The 20,353-nt window shown below is 55.4% G+C and overlaps 1 long non-coding RNA gene across 4 annotated transcripts in view; it reads right to left on the reverse strand.

The window, feature by feature from the left end:
- LOC133087857 (uncharacterized) overlaps positions 1–18,103 on the reverse strand; it is a 68,917-nt gene extending 50,814 nt beyond the window's left edge. For all 4 annotated transcript variants that reach the window (XR_009700458.1, XR_009700459.1, XR_009700457.1 and 1 more), the window contains exons 1-4: positions 17,780–18,103; positions 4,394–4,437; positions 2,664–2,698; positions 2,170–2,272 (exon numbers count right to left, since the gene is read on the reverse strand). This is a non-coding gene — a long non-coding RNA (uncharacterized LOC133087857). The remainder of the gene's footprint in view (positions 1–2,169; positions 2,273–2,663; positions 2,699–4,393; positions 4,438–17,779) is intronic.
- Positions 18,104–20,353: the final 2,250 nt, after the last annotated feature.

Consider the following 20,353-nt stretch of genomic DNA (forward strand, 5'->3'; position numbering starts at 1 on the left):
CCCTGCCTGGCAAACGGGGACCTGTCGGCGGCTCCATCCTCCCCTTCCGTCGGCACAGCCCCATCGCAGCCCTCCCTTCCAACAGGCAAAGCCTGTGACCTGCGGCCAGACGGCTCCACACCCTCGGGCCCTGGTGCTCGCCCCACGCCGGGAACAGGCACAACCCCTGGGCCGGCCTCTCCGGACGGCTCGAGCGGGACGGCTTCTTCAGCGCGCCTGTCACCCACCCCGAGCCCAGCGGCCGGCAGGGAGGTCTGAGGGCCACTCGGGCCTGGGCTGGGCGGAGGCATGGGCTTCGCGGCTGGGCCGGCCCCCCTCGCCGCCTCCTGCCTCTGCACCCCGGCCCGTGTTGGGCTTCCCGTGGCCCCGTCTCCTTCCCACCCCTGTCGCGCCTCTTGCCACCCGGGCCGTGGGCTCCACCGGGAGCAGCACCGCGTCGTGAGGGTGCGGGAGGGCGCCCGCCCTTGGGGCTTCCCTGACACCTACAGGCTGTTTGGCCATACCCCAGACAGGCACAGGGCACAGGCAGGTCAGTGGAGCGGATTCGGCCCGGGTCTCCTCCCCTGAGGAGGGGCCAACCGGCACTGCGCATGAAGTGGCCCTGGCTGGAGGGAGACCTGGGGGGAGGGGGTCGGTGGGGAGCTTGACTCGTAGCCACTTCCGAGGGGACGCTGAGCCCCCAGAGTTGGGGGCTGACTGGCCTCAGCCCTCCCATGAGGGGGTGGTCAGGAAGGAGGGAACCTGTGCCTAGGGCCCAGGGCGCTCCTGGGTCAGGCGGAGTCGCCAAGTGTGTAGGGTGCCGTGGACAGCTGAGGCACATTTAGCCCAAAGGAAAGTTCCAGCGCACTGCAGAGAGCAGAGGAAATACACGGTGGTGAAAACTCACTGTTGCTAAGGGTTGAAACGAACCAATAATTCCTCCTGTTTCTCAGGGTGTTCCCTTTGGCTGTTAATGAAATGTATTTCCAAGGAAGGCAGGCATGTGGCTGAAAAGGCCAGCAGTGCCTCGGGGTCACAGCGAGACCCTCCCATCTCGCCCCCCTCGGCCATCCTGTGCTCTGGGAGCAGAGCTCTCAGCCAGAAGTGAAACATAGTATAGCTTCCATATCCGGATTCTAAGATTTTCTAAAGCCCTTTAAAGGCCCCCTTCTCTGAGTGGTGCTTGACCTGCTGGTGTTTGGGGCGGGAAGGTGGGCTGGGTGGAGGGTCTGAGCATCATCCTGAGGGAAGGGCTTTGGAGGCCTGTGTGAGCCTGAGACCGGGGGCCCAGTGCACGTGTCCGAGGGGAGGCTAGCGCTGACTCCAGTCGTGCCAAACCAGACGTCGCCCTCCTTCTGGACAACCCAGCAAAGCCTGTCACTCCCATTGCTGGCTGTGCTGCTTACACTTGCCCTCTGGGAAGGCCAGCCTGGCAGAGCTCAGTTCCTGCCCTTTGGGCTGCTGGTAACTGAGTACCTAGCGCCTGGGTGCTGGAGGGGAGGATCCATAGATGGTGGAGGCCCAGTGCCTGCCCAGGGTGCTGCCCCTCTGCTGAGCTGAAACTTCTAATCAACGTCTTAATAAAACCAAAAGGGACGTGATATTGTTCTACCACCTGTGCCCGACCAATGTCAGCCCTTTGTCATATGGGGCAGTGCTGTCTAATGGTAAAGCTTGCAGTATCAGATCCCTAATCCCTTCTCCTACCCCCTCCCATGGGGGTTCAGTGGGTACATCTGTATTTCATAGAACCTGAAACTCTGATTTTACAAAGGAGCTGGAGGTCTGGGGAAAGAACTGGTCTGATCTCAGTTAAGAATGCAACTTTATACCTGGACGATACTAGAGCACTTTAGCACCTCATGTGTTTGAAAATGAGACCTTCACGAAGACCTCATGGGCAGGAGACGCAGGCAGGAGAGGGGACAGACTGAAGCTTTGTGACTGACTGATCAAGTAGCAGAGGTCCAGCTGACTTCCAGGCCTACCGCTGATTTACTATCACCAGAGCCACATAACACACCTTCCACATAGGGAACCAGCAGAAAAATGAGTTTGAAGAGCATTTTAGCTAAATCCAAGGTCATTTTGATCATTAGTGAAAGTCATTCTGTTCCTACACGCTCCCCACACCCTGACCCCCCTTCCTAGAACCAAATGGGTTCTGAGATTAAGGTGGAAGTGACAAACCTGGAGGTGACCAGGCTTTACTTTATCATCTCTTTCTTCTTCTTCCACGTCTGTTCCTGGTCTTACTCTTCCTGGTTCTTCTGCAGGGAGCGGTCCAGCAACTCTGTCAAGCAAAATCACATACCCTAAGGATGACCTTCACAGACGCCTCCCGTGGAGGCAGTTTTCAAAAGGTCTTCCTTCCTACCTCCCCCCCCCAAATCAATCTTCATCTCAGGAGCCCTGAAAGGCACATATTACCTCAACATTTAATATTTAATACAACCTTTAGATCTAGTTCTCATAACTGCCAGTTGCCCCCAATTCACTCTTTGTAAGACAATTCTACCTGAATCACAAGGTTAATAACCTGACTGCAAACCCAGCATCCTTAAGCTATCTATGGTCACCCTGGCAACTCACTATAAAGGTCTTCTTTTTAAAAGATATCAGAAAAGTAATTTCAGTCATCAAGATTACATATTGCACAGAACAAAAAGCTTTATTATTCTTACCGTTCTCTGGATGTAACTCTACGTCTCTTTTCCTCCTATGTGAAGAGAAGGGAAAAAGAGAAAAACAATCTTTCAAAAGAAGATCAAAACCAAAAGCATGAGTCAAAGTATTAAATAAATACATTTGATGTGGTTAAAAACAGGCGTTGGGGGGTAATCTGGGTTTGGGGGAGATCTGGGCAACCTTCAGTCTGATGTTGATGTCCCACCACCCTCAAAACAAAGAGAGGCCCAGGAGCTGGTCTGGCACATGTCTGCGCACTAGAGGTCATCTAGTGATGCTACGTAAGTCAAAGATCCACCTTATGTCAGGAATTTGTTAATACTAGAAAAAAAACCAAAGTAGTAATTTGGGATTCACATCAGGAAGTGATGATGACAACCTAAACTGGACACCAGCTCTTCTCTGATGAATACCTTAGTACACTACTTCCGTAAGTTCACAACACTTGCCAACTCCAGGATATCTGTATTTATGTATTTAAGAGGGATAAAAATATTGTGGTGATGAAATCGATCTACGTCTTGTTTGAGGTGGAGGTTACAAGAATGCATGCGTGCATACACGTGACCATACATGCACAGTGAATAAAGTCTGTAGATTATGCCGATGTCCATTTTCTGGTTTTGCTATTACAGTTATGTGAGACGTCACCATTGGAGAAAGTTGGGTAAACTACACAGAACCCCTCTGTACTATATTATACGGAATTCATCTGTATGTGTATACATAAAATTCTGCCTCCAGACTGCCTTTAGACTTGAGCTACAACATCGACTCTTCCCTGGGTCTGCCTCTCTTGGCCTGTCCTGCATATTTCAGACTTGCCAGCCTGAAGTCGTGTGACTCAGTTGCTTAAATTAATCTCATATACACAGACATCACTGGGTCTGTTTCTCTGGAGAACCCTAAAATAGATTTTATACTAATATACTACAGTAATACATACATACATATAACCTGAAACAATACAGAAGAAACTGATAAATGTTCGCCTCTCGAAGGAAGGACAGGACGGAGAGGGGGTAGTACCACCCCTATGTACCAAACAGCCTTTTGTACTGCTGCCAGCCCGGCTGCCCCAGATTCAAGCAGATGTAATGGCGTGTGGCCCAGGCAGTGGCTACACAGCTAAGGATTTTAAGGCACAATGCAGCGAGATGCCAGGGCCACGGTCACACACGTGGAACATTCTAAAGCCAAGAGCGGTTGGTTGCAGGATTCCACGCATGGGCCCCCGAGGGCACTCTGGAGGCCGTCGCAGACCCTCAGGTCCCACGTGAGGAGACAGCCCACTAGAACACAGCAGGCGGCCCTCCTCCCAGATCTCACCCGGGTCAGCCTCCCGGGACCCGGCCTCCTCTGCACAGCACGGGGCAGGCTCACAGAGGGAAGAGCGGCCCAAACCCAAAGGTCACACCAAACCCCACGGGAGAAGAGTAAAGCAAGGTGATGAGGGGAGAGGGGAGGGGTCCCTCGGGAAGCTGGCCACTCAGGATTTCCAGCCTCTTCCACAGGAAGCCAGCTCACGAAGCACCAAGACCTGTCTGGGTCACACTCAGAGGACTTGACCCCCTGACCCCACAGCCCCGCTTTCCCAAGCCTCGTCGATGCTGATGATGCTGACGCGGATCAGCACGGAGGAATGGGGGAGCGCACGGCTGGGGGGCTGCTGGGAACTCAGGACTGGCCCACCCCGAGGCCCCGCCCCAGCAGGCGCCACACTCACCGGATGGTCTTGCTGATTTCGTGAGCAGCATCATGGGGTTTGTCCTGAAAGACAACGGGACAGGGTTCAGAGCCGTCCCTCCCCGCTCCGGTGATTAGGGCGACCAGAGGAGGCAGGTGTTGCAGCCCCCGGGACTCCCCGCCTCATTTCCCGACCCGCGGGACCCACCAGAGAGCTCCACCCACAACGCTGGGGCCATGTCCTGCCACGTGGGACACGCTGGCTCCGGGAGCGCCTGTTCCTGCAGCGCCCTGCCGCCCAGTGGGCTGCGGGGAAGGGACCAGGACGGACTCAAAGCCCCCGACTCTCCTTCCCCAGGACTTCCCTGGGCACTCCTGCAGCCTGGAAGCCACAGGCCTGCCTGTGAGTCCATGAACCACCACAGGCCTCGGTTTCCATCTATAAAATGGGGAAACACCACTCCTGCAACCACCGGGAGCGGGCGAGCAGCGGTCCTCCCTCCCGGCCACAGCGGCGCTCTCCTGGCCTCCCTGCGCCCGGCGGGCTGGCCTCGCTGCTTTCCCCGAGGAGCACGTCGGGGGTCGCTCCGGCCTTTCGCCGGGGTCTTGGCGGCCAGCTAACCCAAGACCCCGCAGAAACCAAGTGAGGACGACGCATCGTGTGGACGGTCTGTAACTCCAGACTGCACCTCCGCCCCGCCGGTGAAGGTTCCTATCGCGGTGAGGAGGGGCCTCGAAGAGGATGCACAGCGAGAGGAGGGGCCACGAAGAGCAAGGGCTGAAGCCGGAGGTGAGATGGTCAGGCCCAGAGCTGCCAGCTCTGCCCCGGGACAGCGACTGCCCCTCTCAGACCAGGCCACCATTTCCACGCTTCACAGTGGAGGATGGCAACGCGGGGAGAGCCCCTACGGACCAGGACACGGATGCCCGGAGGGTCCCAGGACAGGGTCCCCCCCCCCCGGCGCAGCGGTCCTAACAGGTCAAACAACTCCGGAAACACCCTTTGTGTCCTAAGCCTCATCTTTGCAACAGCAGCCCTACTGAGATATAATTCACACAGAATGGGCCCCCGCTTCAAGTATACAGTTCAGTGGGTTTTAATACATTCAGAGCTGGGCAACCATCACCTCTATCTAGTTCCAGAACATCCCATCACCCCATTAGCAGATGCGCCCCAATCCCCTCCCCAGCCCCTGACAACACTAATCCACTCTCTGTTTCTGTGGATTTGCCCGTTCTGGACGTTTGTAAAAAGAATTACGATATGTGACCTTTTGCCCAGAATCTTATTTTTTAAGGCAAAGAAAGAAAACAATCTTCTATCGTTCTTAATAATATCCTCCAACTTACCAAGGACGGAACAGTAAATATCCATTGAACTCATATTACTTAGACAAGGCCGGGGGCGGGAGATGGAGCACACGCAGTCCAGCACAGGACAGCCCTGCAGACCAGTGGTTCCTGACACGGGGGAACCGACCCACAGCATCAGCGCCACTGCTGACCCAGAAACCCTGGGGAAGAACCACTGACGGGAACAATCGGCCCCAAGGCCTCCTGGCAAACGGCAGAAAACAGTGAGGACAGCTGGGTTTGGAAAACACTCTGGCAGCTCCTCAAAGGTTAAACAGTTAGCAAATGACCCAGCAATTCCTCTTCTGGGTGTCAGCCCAAGAGAAATGAGACTATTCGTCCATACAAAACCCTGAATATTGGGCTTCCCTGGTGGCGCAGTGGTTAAGAATCCGCCTGCCAATGCAGGGGACACAGGTTCGAGCCCTGGTCTGAGAAGATCCCACATGCTGCAGAGCAACAAAGCCCGTGTGCCACAACTACAGAGCCCGCGTGCTGCAACTACTGAAGCCCGCGTGCCTAGAGTCTGTGCTCCGCAACAAGAGAAGCCACCACAATGAGAAGCCCACGCACTGCAACAAAGACTAGACCCCACTCACCACAACTAGAGGAAGCCCGCGCGTAGCAACAAAGACCCAACGCAGCCAAAAAAAACCCACACCAAAAACCCGAACATTAATGTTCACAGAGGCGTGATTCACAACCGCCAAAAGGTGGAAACCACCCAAATGTCCATCAACAGATGAACGAATAAACAAATGTGTCCCTCCACACACTGAAATATTATCCATCCATGAAAAAGAGTGAAGCACTGACACTCGCTACAACGTGGATGGACCCTGAGAACACGATGCTCAGTGAGAGAAGCCAGACGGACAAGGACACACAGGGTGTGATTCCACTGATGGGAAACGTCCATAACAGGCAAGTGCACAGAGACAGAGAGTGGGCTCCTAGTTGTCAGGGGCTGGGGAGGGGGATAGGAGGGATGCTAATGGGGATGGGGTTTCCTCTCGGGGTGATGGAATGTTCTAAAATTGGTAGTAGTGACGACTGCACTCAACGAATACACTACAAAGCAGGGAACGGCACGCTTTAGGTGGATTAGGTGAAGAGTATGGGAATTACACCTCAAAACAGCTATCAACAACAACAACAGGGACTTCCGTGGTGGTCCAGTGGTTAGGACTCTGAGCTTTCACTGCCGAGGGCCCAGGTTCAATCCCTGGTTGGGGAACTAAGAACCCACGAGCTGCACAACGTGGCGAAAACAAACAAACAAAAAACAACAACAAAATCTACAGGAGGAAATGCGAGGTATTGTTAAAAGCACCTCCACCTCAGCAGGAAAATACTGAGCATCTAAGACACTCACGTGGCCGACAGACTCTGTTCCTGGTCCACAACATTCAGTGAGTCCAGACAGACAGTCCTGGCAGTCCTGAATTCCCTGGGCTCCTGTACCCACTGAAAGCAGAGAAGACGCCACGCTGTCCCGCAGGGTCTGCTCAAAGACGAATGCACACAGCACAGTGTACAAGGTGCTGAGGTAGTCACAGGATGAGGAGGAGGGTCTAGAACTTTCCACCAACGCTCTCCCCCATCACACTCCTCCTGAGGGGAGCCGGCCCCCGTGCACTGAGGAGCCTCAGCAGCCCTGCGGGGGCCCACGTGCAGAGGAGCCACGGGAGGGGCCTCCTGGAAGCCAGGCATCCTGCCCGGTCTGGCCTTTGGATGGGGCAGCCCCAGCTGAAGCCCCTACTGCAGCCTCCTGAGGGACCCTCGGCCGGAATCCCCTGGCCCGCCTGCTCTTAATCCCTGCCCTCAGAAACCATGGGAGGTCATCAGTGTGCGTCGCCTCAAGCTGCTAAATTCATGTCTGCATTTAGGCCGATACACTACCCTGCGAGCACGGCCCGTAAGAACAAGTCTTACAGCCACAGGAGGACGTGACAGTACCCAGGAGAGTCTCATTCCAGTCACCACTGTGGAGTTACAAAACAGCGTGCGCGCTCTGAAAGGACCCCATGAGCACGCGCGTGTGCCTGAGCGTGCGCCGCGTGGCAGGCCCGTGCCGGCTCGGACTGCGCTCCCTCCCTCGGCGCCCCCGGGAGGCTGGACGCGCCCCAGAGACGCTCCTCCTGCAGGAGCGGCAGGGGCCCTCACGGCACGCGGGCCGCAGCCCTGGCTGAGCCACCGCGTCTCAGACCTCATCACGCCGACCTGGGAAGACAGGGGCCTGGAATGTGGTCTCATCTGTGATGAGATGAACTCAAGCTTTCCCAAGCTTTACAACCAGAATGAAAGGAAGGAAACAGTTTACGACGTGCCTCCTACGATCTGAGGATGCTGCTTTAGGGACTGGCCAGCTTCCAGCGACCGTCCTGAGTCACATGATTTAAGATGCCCTGATCACTATTGATGATTCAGAAGTTCTCACAGCTTTTCGGCTGTGGCCTCTTCTTCTGCTTCACAGGCCTTCAGAACAGAGCGACGCCAGAAGCCGACCCAGAAAGGTCCGACTGACAACAGCCCTGAGGAAGCCCGCGCTTAGGAGCACCTGCACCTCCTCCCCCAGGGGAGCCCTGGAACTCCGGGGTTTGAGGCCAGCCCTGGGCTTGCTGCACGGGACGCCCGGCCTCCCCGTCCCAGCCACAGCCCCAGCCCGCTGCTGGCTGCTTGCTGAGTCAGTGACTCACCCAGGCTCTTTTCACTAACGGTGTCAGAGTCTCCGCAGGAAGCCGCGCACAGGCTTAGCGGAATGCTGCTCACCACAGAGCCGGCGGCCTCACTCCGGGATCCTGGGAAAACAACTGCAATAAGCACAACCGTTCCCACCTGAAAAAGCACCGTGTGCGGAAGCCGGAGGCTGTCATCAGGCCTGAGCCGCCACCAAGCCCGTCCCGTCCGCCCGCTCCCCTCCCCTGCCCAGCTCAGGTGAGGGCGGGGGCCGCCCACGGGGCGGGGGAGTCTGGCTGTCCCACTCGGCAGGCCCCTGCCTCCTCCTTGACCGTGAGGACAGGTGTGGGAACAGGAACTCCACCCGGACGCCCGCAGGTCTGGCTCTGCCCCCGCTCGTCCCCGCAGGCCCTGCGCCCGGCGTGAGGAGCCTGGACAGGAGGCCTCCTGGGTGCTCGCTGCCAGGGCACGGCCCACCCCTGAGCACGCAGGCTGGTTCACGGTGACAGGGGCACGACATCTGGAGACATCGTCCCTGGAGGACCCGGCGAGAGACAGGGGGCAGAGACTAGGGAGGAGACAAGACGTGGACTCCGTCCTCCTCTTCCCACTTGCAGCAGGAAGACGCCGGGACCCAGGGGGCCTCCGAGGCAGGGGCATCACACCGGGACGAGCATCAGAATCCCTGGTCAGAGTGGAGTTCTGGGGCCCACCCGCAAACTTTCAGAGTCAGCAGGTCTGGGCCCCAGGAACCCGCATTCCTAACCAGTTCCAGCTGGTGGGGAAGCTGCTGGCCCAGGGGCCCCACTCAGAGAACCACCAGCCTGAAGCAAGCAGGGACCACACTCTCTATCACCGTCTGCTGAGGGCACAAGTGCCCATGAGGTGCCGAGGGGGAGCATCCTGGGCCTCTGTCCGTGGTCCTCACTCCCCAACAGGCTGCAGGGGACACGGCCTGCGGGCTGGGGGTCACTGCCTTCTTCCCCGCGGCTCTGCACACCTCCAGAGCCCTGGGTTGGGGACCAAGGCAAGTGGGACAGAGCGGCCAGAGTGGGATGCACGCACTGTTTCCCAAAGTGGAGAAGCACAGCGGGAAGGGTCAAAGGCAGGGGAGATGGAACACGGCGGGAGGTCTGCCGGCTGTCTCTCTGCCTCTCCCAGTGGCAGGGCTTTGAGAGCAGAGATCGGGCTGGAAGAGTGGAAAATCCACAGAAGGCTCTCCGTCTGGGAGGAAAGCCAGGCGGGTGAGCAGAGGGCCCCGAGGCCCAGCGAAGGTGCTCAGCCTCACCTCTCAGCCTGTGGCCCCACTGGGGAGCACCCACTCACCAGGGAGAGGGAGCAGGGGGTGAAGGGGGAGGGGGAGGGCCAGCGCCCGCGGTGGGCCTGAGTATTCAAGAAGTGAACAGGTTTTCACTTGAAAATGAGTGCATCTCACAGAGAGGCGGGGGTGGCAGAGAGACTGGCTGTGGAGCATCACACGGGTCTCGTCCACTGTCAGCCCCGGATGTCCGCAGGTCCCCAGCAAGGGGGTGCTGCCTGGCTCCAGGACTGTACCAGAGAACAAGCCAGGCCAAGGATGGGAACCGCCTGGTAAAGCGATGCAAAGGAGAGAGCCAGGAAGGAGGCTCTCCTCCCACCGCCAACCCGGCCCTCTCCCCGCAGGGCCAGGCGACAAACCAGGCTGGTCTCAGGACCGAGCCGCGTCGCAAAACCCTGCCCGTGAGACCGGCACTGCAAGGAACCGTCAACATGGGAAAACAGGAAGGGGCTGATGGGACCCCATGAGGCCAAAGTCCAGCTGGAGGAGGAAGAGAGAAGAGGGAGCGGGCCTGTGGCTCCCAGGCCACGGACACGGTGCAGGACACGGTGGGCCCGTGGCCCTGACCCGGGCGGGTGGGACCCGCTGTGCACACAGGGGCCCCGATGGCCAGGGTCCAAGGAAGGAGCCCCCACGAGGGAGAGGGGTCTAGAGCCTCACTGTGCCCACAGCGGCCCCTGGCCACCTGGACGAGGAGCAATGGTGTGCGCTGGCCCACTCCAGTGACATGTGCTGTGAGCACAAGATGCACGCGGATTTCTAAGACAGAGCGTGTGCGCGCACACACACAAAGTAAAAGTGCCCTTCAGTAACTCTTTAAATGGCACGTTGAAAACGTAGTGTTTGGGCCGTACTCGCTTACGTACAATGCTATGAAAACGTACCTCGCCTCCTCCTTTTGACTCGTCACGTGGCTCCCAGGAGGGCACGCACGTGGCTCGTGTGCCACCTCACCTAGCGCCACCCCTGCGGGAGCGTTTCCAGACCTGCCCCTGAGCCTGAGCTCCACGCCTGGGTCCGCAGCTCACGGAAGCCAGTCTGCGCAGAGCCAGGACCAGCCGGGACATCCTGCTGTCCGGGCAGCCATCCTTCTGCAGGATGGGCATGGGTGTGTCCACAGGAGGACGGGGCGCCACGGGGGCTCCAGGGGTGACAAGACCATTTCAGTTGCTTCAATCCAAACTAGCCCATCTGTAAGAGCCCAGGCCGCCCAGCCACCCAAGGAGCCGCTGCAAGTGCTGAGCGCCTGACGCCGGGGATCCGCGTGGAGGGGCCATCGTGGAGTGACCCCGGTGGGACGGGGGAACGCAACGACCAAAAGTTCACCACCAGAACTTTTCTCACCCTCACCAAAAAAAATGCTTTACTGCCACAGAGCAGTCCGGCCTGAGGCCGAGGCCGAGGCCGAGGCCGAGGCCGGGAAGGGAAGGGAGGGAAAGCCCAGGGACAGAGGAGGCCCTTCCGAGGGGGCACAACTGGAGAAGGACTCGCCCGGCGCTCCCCAAGCGACAAGCGGCAGCACGGCCTCCACCCCGCGGTCTCAAAGGCCAAGGCGAGCCACGCCCTCAGCCTTCCAGCTGTCTCCCACTCCAGCAAGGGGTCCTGTTAGCACCGTATCAGTGCAACTGGCGTCACCCCTCCCCAGGACCAAGCCAAACGAACGCCTCTCCAGGGACCTCGAGACCCCACGACCTGGGCCACACGCACGGGAGCATCACTCAGCCACGCAAAGGGGTGAAGCCCTGCCACGCACAACAACGTGGACGGACCCTGAGAACACGATGCTCAGTGAGAGAAGCCAGACACAGAAGGACACACGGTGTGTGATTCCATTGATGGGAAACATCCAGAACAGGCAGATCCACCGACACAGAGAGGGGGTTCCTAGTGTCAGGGGCTGGGGCAGGGGACTGCGGGCCCTTTGCGCTGACGGAATGTTCTGGAATTAGACAGAGGTGATGGCTGCACAGCTCTGTGAATATAGTAAAAGCCATTAAATTGTACACTTCACATGGCTGAGTTCTGTGGTGTGTGAATGCGATCTCGACAAAGCTGTTATTTAAAAAGACACAAAACCCACAAGACCCAGCGCGGCTCCTCCTCCCCTTGTCCCGCCCCTTCACCTGGTGTCTGTCCCAGACCAGGTGTGGGCCCAGCGTGTCCTGCGGCCCCAGCACCTGCTCCCCGGTGGGAGCCTCACTCAGCGCGCAGGGTGAGCACAGAGCAGACGCCAGGGAGCCACCTGCACACCAGGGGAAACGTGAGCCACCACCACCACGAGATGTGGAAATCCTTCCCGAGAGCTCCCCGCTCTGAGCCCCACGACTCCCGCCGTCCCCGTGGGCACCACCCCGTGGTGGCCCCCCGCCCCCCAGCACACAGCCTGCAAAACCCCTTCCCCACCCGGGAAAAGACGCGTCAGGTTTTCAAAGGACCAGCGTTCTCAGGGGTAACCTCTCTCGCACACTGGCTGCCCGTGCACCTGGTAAGAGTCTGACACGTTTTCTGGGCATCGGCCGCACACCCCATGACTAACTGAGGGGATTCAAACGGAAGCCCCTCAGAGATGAGGAGGCATCGTCATCCAAGGTCAATACTCAGTGAAGCACACAGCCTCCGACCTCCCAACTGCAGCTAACGGGAACCTGTGACTCGGCAGCCCTGCCAGGCACCGTGGACAGGAAGAGGGCCCGGTCCCACACGGGGGCGCAGAGGAACAGAGCCCCGGGCTAGGCACCGCGACAGCGGCCGTGGGTGGGGAGAGAGAGTCCGGGAAGGAAGAGAAAGGCGGGCGGTGAGGGAGGCACTACAGAGCCACGCATGAGCTGCAGAGGACCGCGGACAGACACCCGGCACATCCTCTGTGAACAGCCTCGGCAGGAGACCCGGCTGGTGGGAACGGCAGGGACAGCTTGAAGGGACAGAGAAGATGCCAAAGAGGCCTCCAGGCAGCACCCTGAGTGGGAGGAAGGAAACAGGACTGTCATCCCACAGCCAGGGAGACAAGGCGCACGCACTGGGGAAGAGCGCCAGGACCACAAGACGAGGACACAGCAGAAAGAAAGAGGGAGGAGAGGGGTTTCCTGGGAGACGTGCACCGGGCCCGGGACCCAGGGATGCGCAGAGACAGCCAGTCGCACCCTACAGGTCCCCGAATTCAAAAGGGACACCAAACACTCTGTATCTTGATTGTACCAATGCCAATGAAATCATTACATCGGTGCGTAGCCTTGTAAGATGCCACCATCGGGAGAAACTGAGTAAAGAGAACGTGGGATGTGTCCGACTTATTTCTGACGGCTGTGCAAGAATCTATGATCATCTCAAAATAAAAAGTTTAATTTAATTAAGGAAAAAAGGACGCAGCTCCTAGAGGTAGACTGGGGACGGGTCCCCTGCGGCTCTGCTGCCTCCTGCCTAGTGAATATCCAAAGGGCCGGCTGCCTCTGGCTCCTCCCACCAGGAACAGAGCATACAGGCGGCATTTGGATGTAAGGGACCAAAATACGAAAGCTAACAGCCACGTACGTACGGAATACCAGGCTTTTCCGGTGATCCCTTCCTCTTTAAAGAGGCTACTTCACCCACGGAAAGTCGTCAAAGGGTTAACCTGCCTTCCACCTGAGCTCAGATTAGGCAGGACTCACACCAGCAGAGGTCAGATCAGAAAATATTTTCTGAGTCACAGGGAGGGATGGCTCACTCGGCCGCCCACTTCAGCTACTACTAACAGTCGAGTGAATGGCGTGACTGCTCAGTGGGCATTCATCAGAGACTCGTGGGCTCTCAGGAGGAAGCCAGAAGCAGGAGGGGACAGTCACGCTGGGGCCGCTCCATGCCCACAGCCTCAGTGAGTCACGGAGGGGAAGGACCACTGCACGCCCTCGCTGGCTCCTGCCCTGTCATCAGGCAGCCGAAGATACCACCTGCTTCCTCCTGAGCTGAGACCCGGTTTTCCCACCAAAAGAAGGGCCATCCTGCTTTAGAAATGCCACCGTGAGCTATAAGTGGATATCTGGGAACTCTCAGTCACAGAAGGAACAAAACTCGCCCTGCACCCCGCCCTCCTATTTGTCAATTGCGCAAAAGCCCATTTTGGAGGCTGGACATTTCCGCGTACAGGCGGTTGTGGCTGTTTGCACTTCCTCCTGCGGGTGTCCCCTCCTCAGAGAAGCCACCCACACCTCCCCCAGGGCAAATCTGGCAGCCCCACCCTCTGGGACCTCAGCTGATCCCATATACGGGGAACTACACCTCAGCTGAACTTCTGTGTTTATAGATCACCTACCATCCTTAGTTCATAAGTTTCTTGAGAATAAGAATACTGTCACCCTCAGAATGGGAGAAAATATTTGCAAACCAATCAACGGACAAAGGATTAACCTCCAAAATAGATAAACAGCTCATGCAGCTCAATATTAAAGAAACAAACAACCCAATCCAAAAATGGGCAGAAGACCTAAATAGACATTTCTCCAAAGAAGACATACAGATGGCCAAGAAGCACGTGAAAAGCTGCTCAACATCACTAATTATTAGAGAAATGCAAATCAAAACTACAATGAGGTATCACCTCACACCAGTTAGAATGGGCATCATCAGAAAATCTACAAACAACAAATGCTGGAGAGGGTGTGGAGAAAAGGGAACCCTCTTGCACTGTTGGTGGGAATGTAAATTGATACAGCCACTATGGAGAACAGTATGGAGGTTCCTTAAAAAACTAAAAATAGAATTACCATATGATCCAGCAATCCCACTACTGGGCATATACCCAGAGAAAACCATAATTCAAAAAGACACATGCACCCCAATGTTCACTGCAGCACTATTTACAATAGCCAGGTCATGGAAGCAACCTAAATGCCCATCGAGAGACGAATGGATAAAGAAGTTGTGGTACATGTATACAATGGAATATTACTCAGCCATAAAAAGGAACGAAATTGAGTCATTTGTTGAGACGTGGATGGATCTAGAGACTGTCATACAGAGTGAAGTAAGTCAGAAAGAGAAAAACAAATATCGTATATTAATGCATGTATGTGGAACCTAGAAAAATGGTACAGATAAACCGGTTTGCCGGGCAGAAGTTGAGACACAGATGTAGAGAACAAACGTATGGACACCAAGGGAGGAAAGCCGCGGGGGAGTGGGGATGGTGGTGTACTGAATTGGGCGATTCGGATTGACATGCATACACTGATGTGTATAAAATTGATGACTAATAAGAACGTGCTGTATAAAAAAATAAATAAAATAAAATTCAAAAATCAAAAAAGAATACTGTCTACTGTCCTCAGCGGCCCCTGGAACACTCACTGTAAATATCCAGGAGGTGCTTGCAGAATGAATAAATCAATGAACAAACAAGCTCACTCATTTCAAACGTGCGGTCACATGAGTAATCTGACCTTCTCAGAAGTTAAGCTTCTGGAAGGAGCCCATTTTCTTAATGTATTCAGCATCGAGTCATCACAAAATATGAACTCTTATAAAATACTGCCCCCTCACTTCCCATGAGAAAGCAAAATTCCTCAGCAGGGAAATGGGAGGGTAACAGACGTTACCCGCAAAGCTTTAGGAAGGCTGCAGCTCGCTGAGCACTTCACTAGGGCCCCTGACCGCCTGCCTGGTAGTAGGACAGACACACCAGGAACGGCTGCTGACCGGCAGAAAGAGCGCCCGGCCAGGCAGGCAGCACACCCCGCACCCTGCCAAGCGAGGTCTGGCCAGCAAGGGAAAGACGCTCTCCACTTCAGAACCGCCCACCACTAGAAAGCCAGGTCCTGCCAGGGCCTGGGCACACGAGGCCTCCCTTACAAGGGCTACAAATCTGTGGCCTTGCTCTGCCTCGAATAAAAGACAGTGATGGGACAACGTGACCATCTCCAGATGAACTTTCAACTTCGTTTCAAGTGCCTGGGTGCTGGGTCACAGTGGATTTCTAAACTCTTCCAATACTCAAAAATACCAATTTCTAAGACGCAGAAGGGTTGTTAAACATACACTTAGCACAGACGCCAGTCCCACTCCTGAGTATTTTCTCAAGTCAGGTAAAAACCCAAGTTCACATGGAAACCTGCCCTGGGATGTTTACAGCAGCTTTATTCCTGATCCCCTCAAAACTGGAAACATCCCACAAGTCCTGCCACCCGCAGGTGAATGGACAAACGGAAAATGGAATACAACACAGCAAGAAAAAGGAGTGACTTCTCATACCCGCAACAACAGGGATGACGGACTTCCTGGTGGTCCAGTGGCTAAGACTCTGCGCTCCAAATGCAGGGGGCCCGGGATCCAACCCTGCTCAGGGAACTAGATCCCGCATGCCACAACTAAAACATACTGCACGCGGCAATGAAGATCCCATGTGCCGCAACTAAGACCCAGCACAGCCAAGTAAATAACTAAATAAATATTTAAAACAACAACAACAACAAAAAACAAACCAGGGATGAATCTCGCATAGGTTTTGCTGAGCCAAAGCAGCCAGAATCAAAAAGCTACATGCTGTTGTTCTGTTTATCTGACTTTCTGGAAAAGCCAAAACCTTAGGGACAGAGAGGAGATTAGTGGCCAAGAGGCTAGAGGCGTGCTGGCGCCAAAAGGCAGCAAATGGGATGACGGGATTGCTCTGCCACCTGACGGCAATCATCTGTCAAAACTCCTACAACTGTGCACTACAAGTGAACTATGCTTCACGGCTACTAAGGATAAACAAATTATTACATTTTGAAAAATGCGCCGGCCAGCCAACCCGTACATGACAAGTGCAGTAAGAGGGCCGGGGAGGCAAGGCAAGTGGATCAGCTGGAGTTCTGAAGGTTCTCCCCACTTTCAGTTTCCCTCCCCTGGGATGTCTCCCCGCCCTGCCCACTGCTCAGGCCGCCCACCCGGGCCACCCAGAGTTACCCAACCGGAAAAGCCAGAGCCCAGGCTCAGCCGCGCCTCCGGGCACAGGAAGAGCAAAAATAGAAAGCGCCAGTGCACAGTGGCGGGCTGGAAACCCTCCGACCTCAGAGAACTGCGGAGAACCGGGGACCGGAGTCAACAACGGCTCCCAGGAGGTCCCAGCGTCCCGACCCCGCCCCCGGCCGCGACACAGTTTCCACAAACTGACACACACGGAGCCCGCGCGAGGGGCGGGTCGCGCGGCCTTCCCCGCCGGGGCCCCTGGAGGCCGGTCCCCCGCAAGCCGAGCGCACGAAAGGGCGCCCCAAAGGCGCCGGCCCAAGGCGCCCGCTGCGCTTTCCCTCCTGAAGGTGGGCTGCGGGGCCCAAACGTAAACCCTGAGACAAGAACACGCGCACCACGCCGCCACAGGGGACGAGAGGCCGGGCGCCCACCTGCCCGGACACCCTGCATTTCTGGAATCACCGGACGCCTGTGTAAATTTCCGTTCAGCGAGTCATTTTCCAAAGGCCACTCAAGATCAGGGGACAGGATGCCTCCTCTCCAAGGGTCCAGCCAGCCCACCCACTAAAATTACGGGACACAATGCTTCCGTTCCAAGGGGCCTGCCAGCCCACCCACTCAAATTAGGGGAGACAACGCCTCCTCTCCAAGGGTCCAGCCAGCCCACCTACTCATCAGAGGGACAAAATGCCTAACTAAAACAAAACAAAATAAAAACACAAAAAACTGGAGAGAGGGAGGAAAGGGTGTCCTCAAAAATAAAAAAGCTAAGCACGTTGACAGCGCTAAGAATAAACTACCAGGAAAAAGAAACCCGACGTGTCAGATCATAAAGTACGGAAGGGCAAGCCCGCCGGCAGTCCAGGCCCAGGGGGACCGGGGTCCCCAGCCCTACAGAGCCAACGGCAGCCCTGCTCGGGCGCCCCTCGGAAGCGCGGGGTCCCCGCGGCCAAGTCTGCGCCCCCGGCCGGCCCCGGCTCCCCTCTGCCCACCCTGCGCGCGGGGGCTGGAAACGGCCGCGGAGAACCACGGCGGGGCGGAAAGGGGGGCTCCAAAGAGGGTCTGGCGACTCGAGTCGCTCCGTTTCTCAGTGGGCTCAGGGCGCGCCGTGGGGCAAGAGGGGCGGGGGTCCGGGAATAGGGGACGGGCGGCACTCACGTAGACTGGCAGCGGCCACGGGTAGACGGCGGGCTCGGCCCGCACGAGCGACTCCAGCCTCAGCTCCAACTTCTCCCCCATGTCTTCGCGCGCGGCCCCCGCACCAGGCTAGTCTGGCGGTTGGGGGAGGGGCGGGGCGCCGCCGGCGGGGGCGGGGCAGGCGGGCGGGTGGGAGGCTGAGGAGAGGGGGCCTGGCCTGGGCCTCAACCGCCGCCGCCGCGCTCCTGTCCAGCCCCCGGCTCCCTCTTTGTGCTCACAGGCCCGGGACCTCCAGCGCTGCCGCCAACTCGGGCCGGCGTGAGGCGAGCACAATGAGCCCGGGCCGGGCTGAACCACTCACTCGCGGCGCGCGCGCCGCCCGCCCCGTGGCCTCGCCCGCTCTCACGCACGCACGCACGTCTTCGGCTGCCCCCGCCCACCCCCACCGGCCCGAAGTGGGGACCCGGGAAGACCCCTCGGGGCCTGGGGTGGCGGGTTCGACTCCCGCCCTTGATGTACCGTGACACCTCCCCCCCAATAATAAGACTATAATTCCTCATTAAATATGACAGCCAGAATCCCGGCTTCTGTTCACAAAAATGCCGTGTGCTTAGCCTATGCTAGGCACCAGACCCTGGACGCTCAGTACTGCAAAAAAGGAAATGCCCTGCCCTCATGGCGCTGCCATTTTAATTGGAATAGTAGTGACAATGGTCAAGGGAGAACATAAAGTGTCATCATCGCCACGGGGATGGTTAATCTCATGTGCGCACTGCGTGGGGCCCCGGCAACCACAAACATTATTCCAGATGTGGCCAGGAAGGTATTTTTCAGAAGAGATGAACACTGAAATTGGTCCACTTTGCCTAAAGGAGATTGTCAATGCCGCGGCGTGGGTGGGCCTCGTCCATCAGTTGAAGGACTGGAGAGAAAAATGAGGTTCCGTAGAAAGAGGGAACTGTTCCTCCAATGGCCTTGGGACATCAGCTCTTCCCTGTGTCTCCAGCGCAGAGTCCTGCCCTGACTTGCCTGCCTCACGGTCACATGAGTCAACTCCTTAAAACAAAACTATATATGTAAAAATACTGAATATATACAAGCCTATTAATTTGTATATGTGTGTATACATATTATATATATGTATACACATACGTGTATATGTGCGTGCGTTTGTAGTATATGTGTAAGTACTATATACAGTGTACATACAAGCCTATATATTTGTGTGTATATATATAGTATACATATTATAAATGTGAACATGCTGTATATATACACACACCCATATATTGATATATGGGTGTGTGTATATACAGTATATGTACACAGTGTATATTTATATATAGGTGTGTATATATGTTGTATACCTGTATGTGTATATGTTTCTAAGTATTATATGTATATATGTATATACTATTGTATACACACTTGTGTATGTATTTATATGTGTATGTACATGCGCATATTTACATATAGGTGTGTATGTGTGTGTGCACATTGTATATATGTATGTGTATATATCTTATATATATGATATATGTATATATATGATGAATTTATATATACAGTACATATATATTTTTATGCTATATGCTTTTATATGTAGGTGTATATGTGCGTCTATATGTATGTACGTGTATGTATTGCATATATTATATGTGTATATATGTATACTGTCTATATACACACCTAAATATCTTTGTATGTGTGTATATATGTATGATATATATGTACCTAGGTGTGTATATTGCATATGTTATACGTATGTGTACGTACTGTATATATACACACTATGCATTTTATATGTGTGTATGTATAGTGTATATGCATGAGTGTATTGTATATATTATGTGTATATGTGTGTATACATACTGTATATATACAAACTATGCATTTTTTATGTGTGTATATATGTATGTGTGTATTGTATATACTATATGTGTATATGTGTGTATGCATACTGCATATGTACACAGCTGTATATTTTTGTATGCGTTGTACATATGTACGTGTGTGTGTATATACACACACACACCCTATGGATTCTGTTTGTCTGGAGAACCCTCACTGATACGGACACTTATGACAATTGAGTACCTGCTCTTTGCCAGCCAGGGAGCCAAAGGCTTGTCCTTTCGGTGTCTCCCTTAAGTGTCACAAGTCCCAGGAGGGAAGGTGATGCGGCTCCTACCAGTTGAGGTGCCTCAGGGTCAGAGAGGTGCACAGGGCGGGGGGCTGGAGCCTGGTGGAGCCCAGGTGGAGTTCTAGCAGCAGTACAGCCTAGCAGTCCCACTTCCCTGGGTGCTTCTCACAAAGACGCCGAGGGAGAGACGGGATCTGAAGGAGGGGATGAGGAAGCTTCCGTGGGTCCGCAAGCCCAGACCAAGGCTGACTCGTCAAGGGTGTTAGAGGTCAGGACTGTGGTTACCCCTGGGGGTGGGCTTACACAGAGCCATTCACATTCTGAAAAAGTATCCATTCTGCTCTTGTTTGTATGGTTACCCCCCTCCCCCAAATCTTTTAAAAACAGATTCTCTTGGTTGCTGGGAACACACACGGGGAAGCTGTGTGTGAGGGGGTATGATCCAGGGGACA

This window comes from Eubalaena glacialis, chromosome 3, assembly GCF_028564815.1.
Source record: "Eubalaena glacialis isolate mEubGla1 chromosome 3, mEubGla1.1.hap2.+ XY, whole genome shotgun sequence".
Classification (NCBI taxonomy): Eukaryota; Metazoa; Chordata; class Mammalia; order Artiodactyla; family Balaenidae; genus Eubalaena; species Eubalaena glacialis.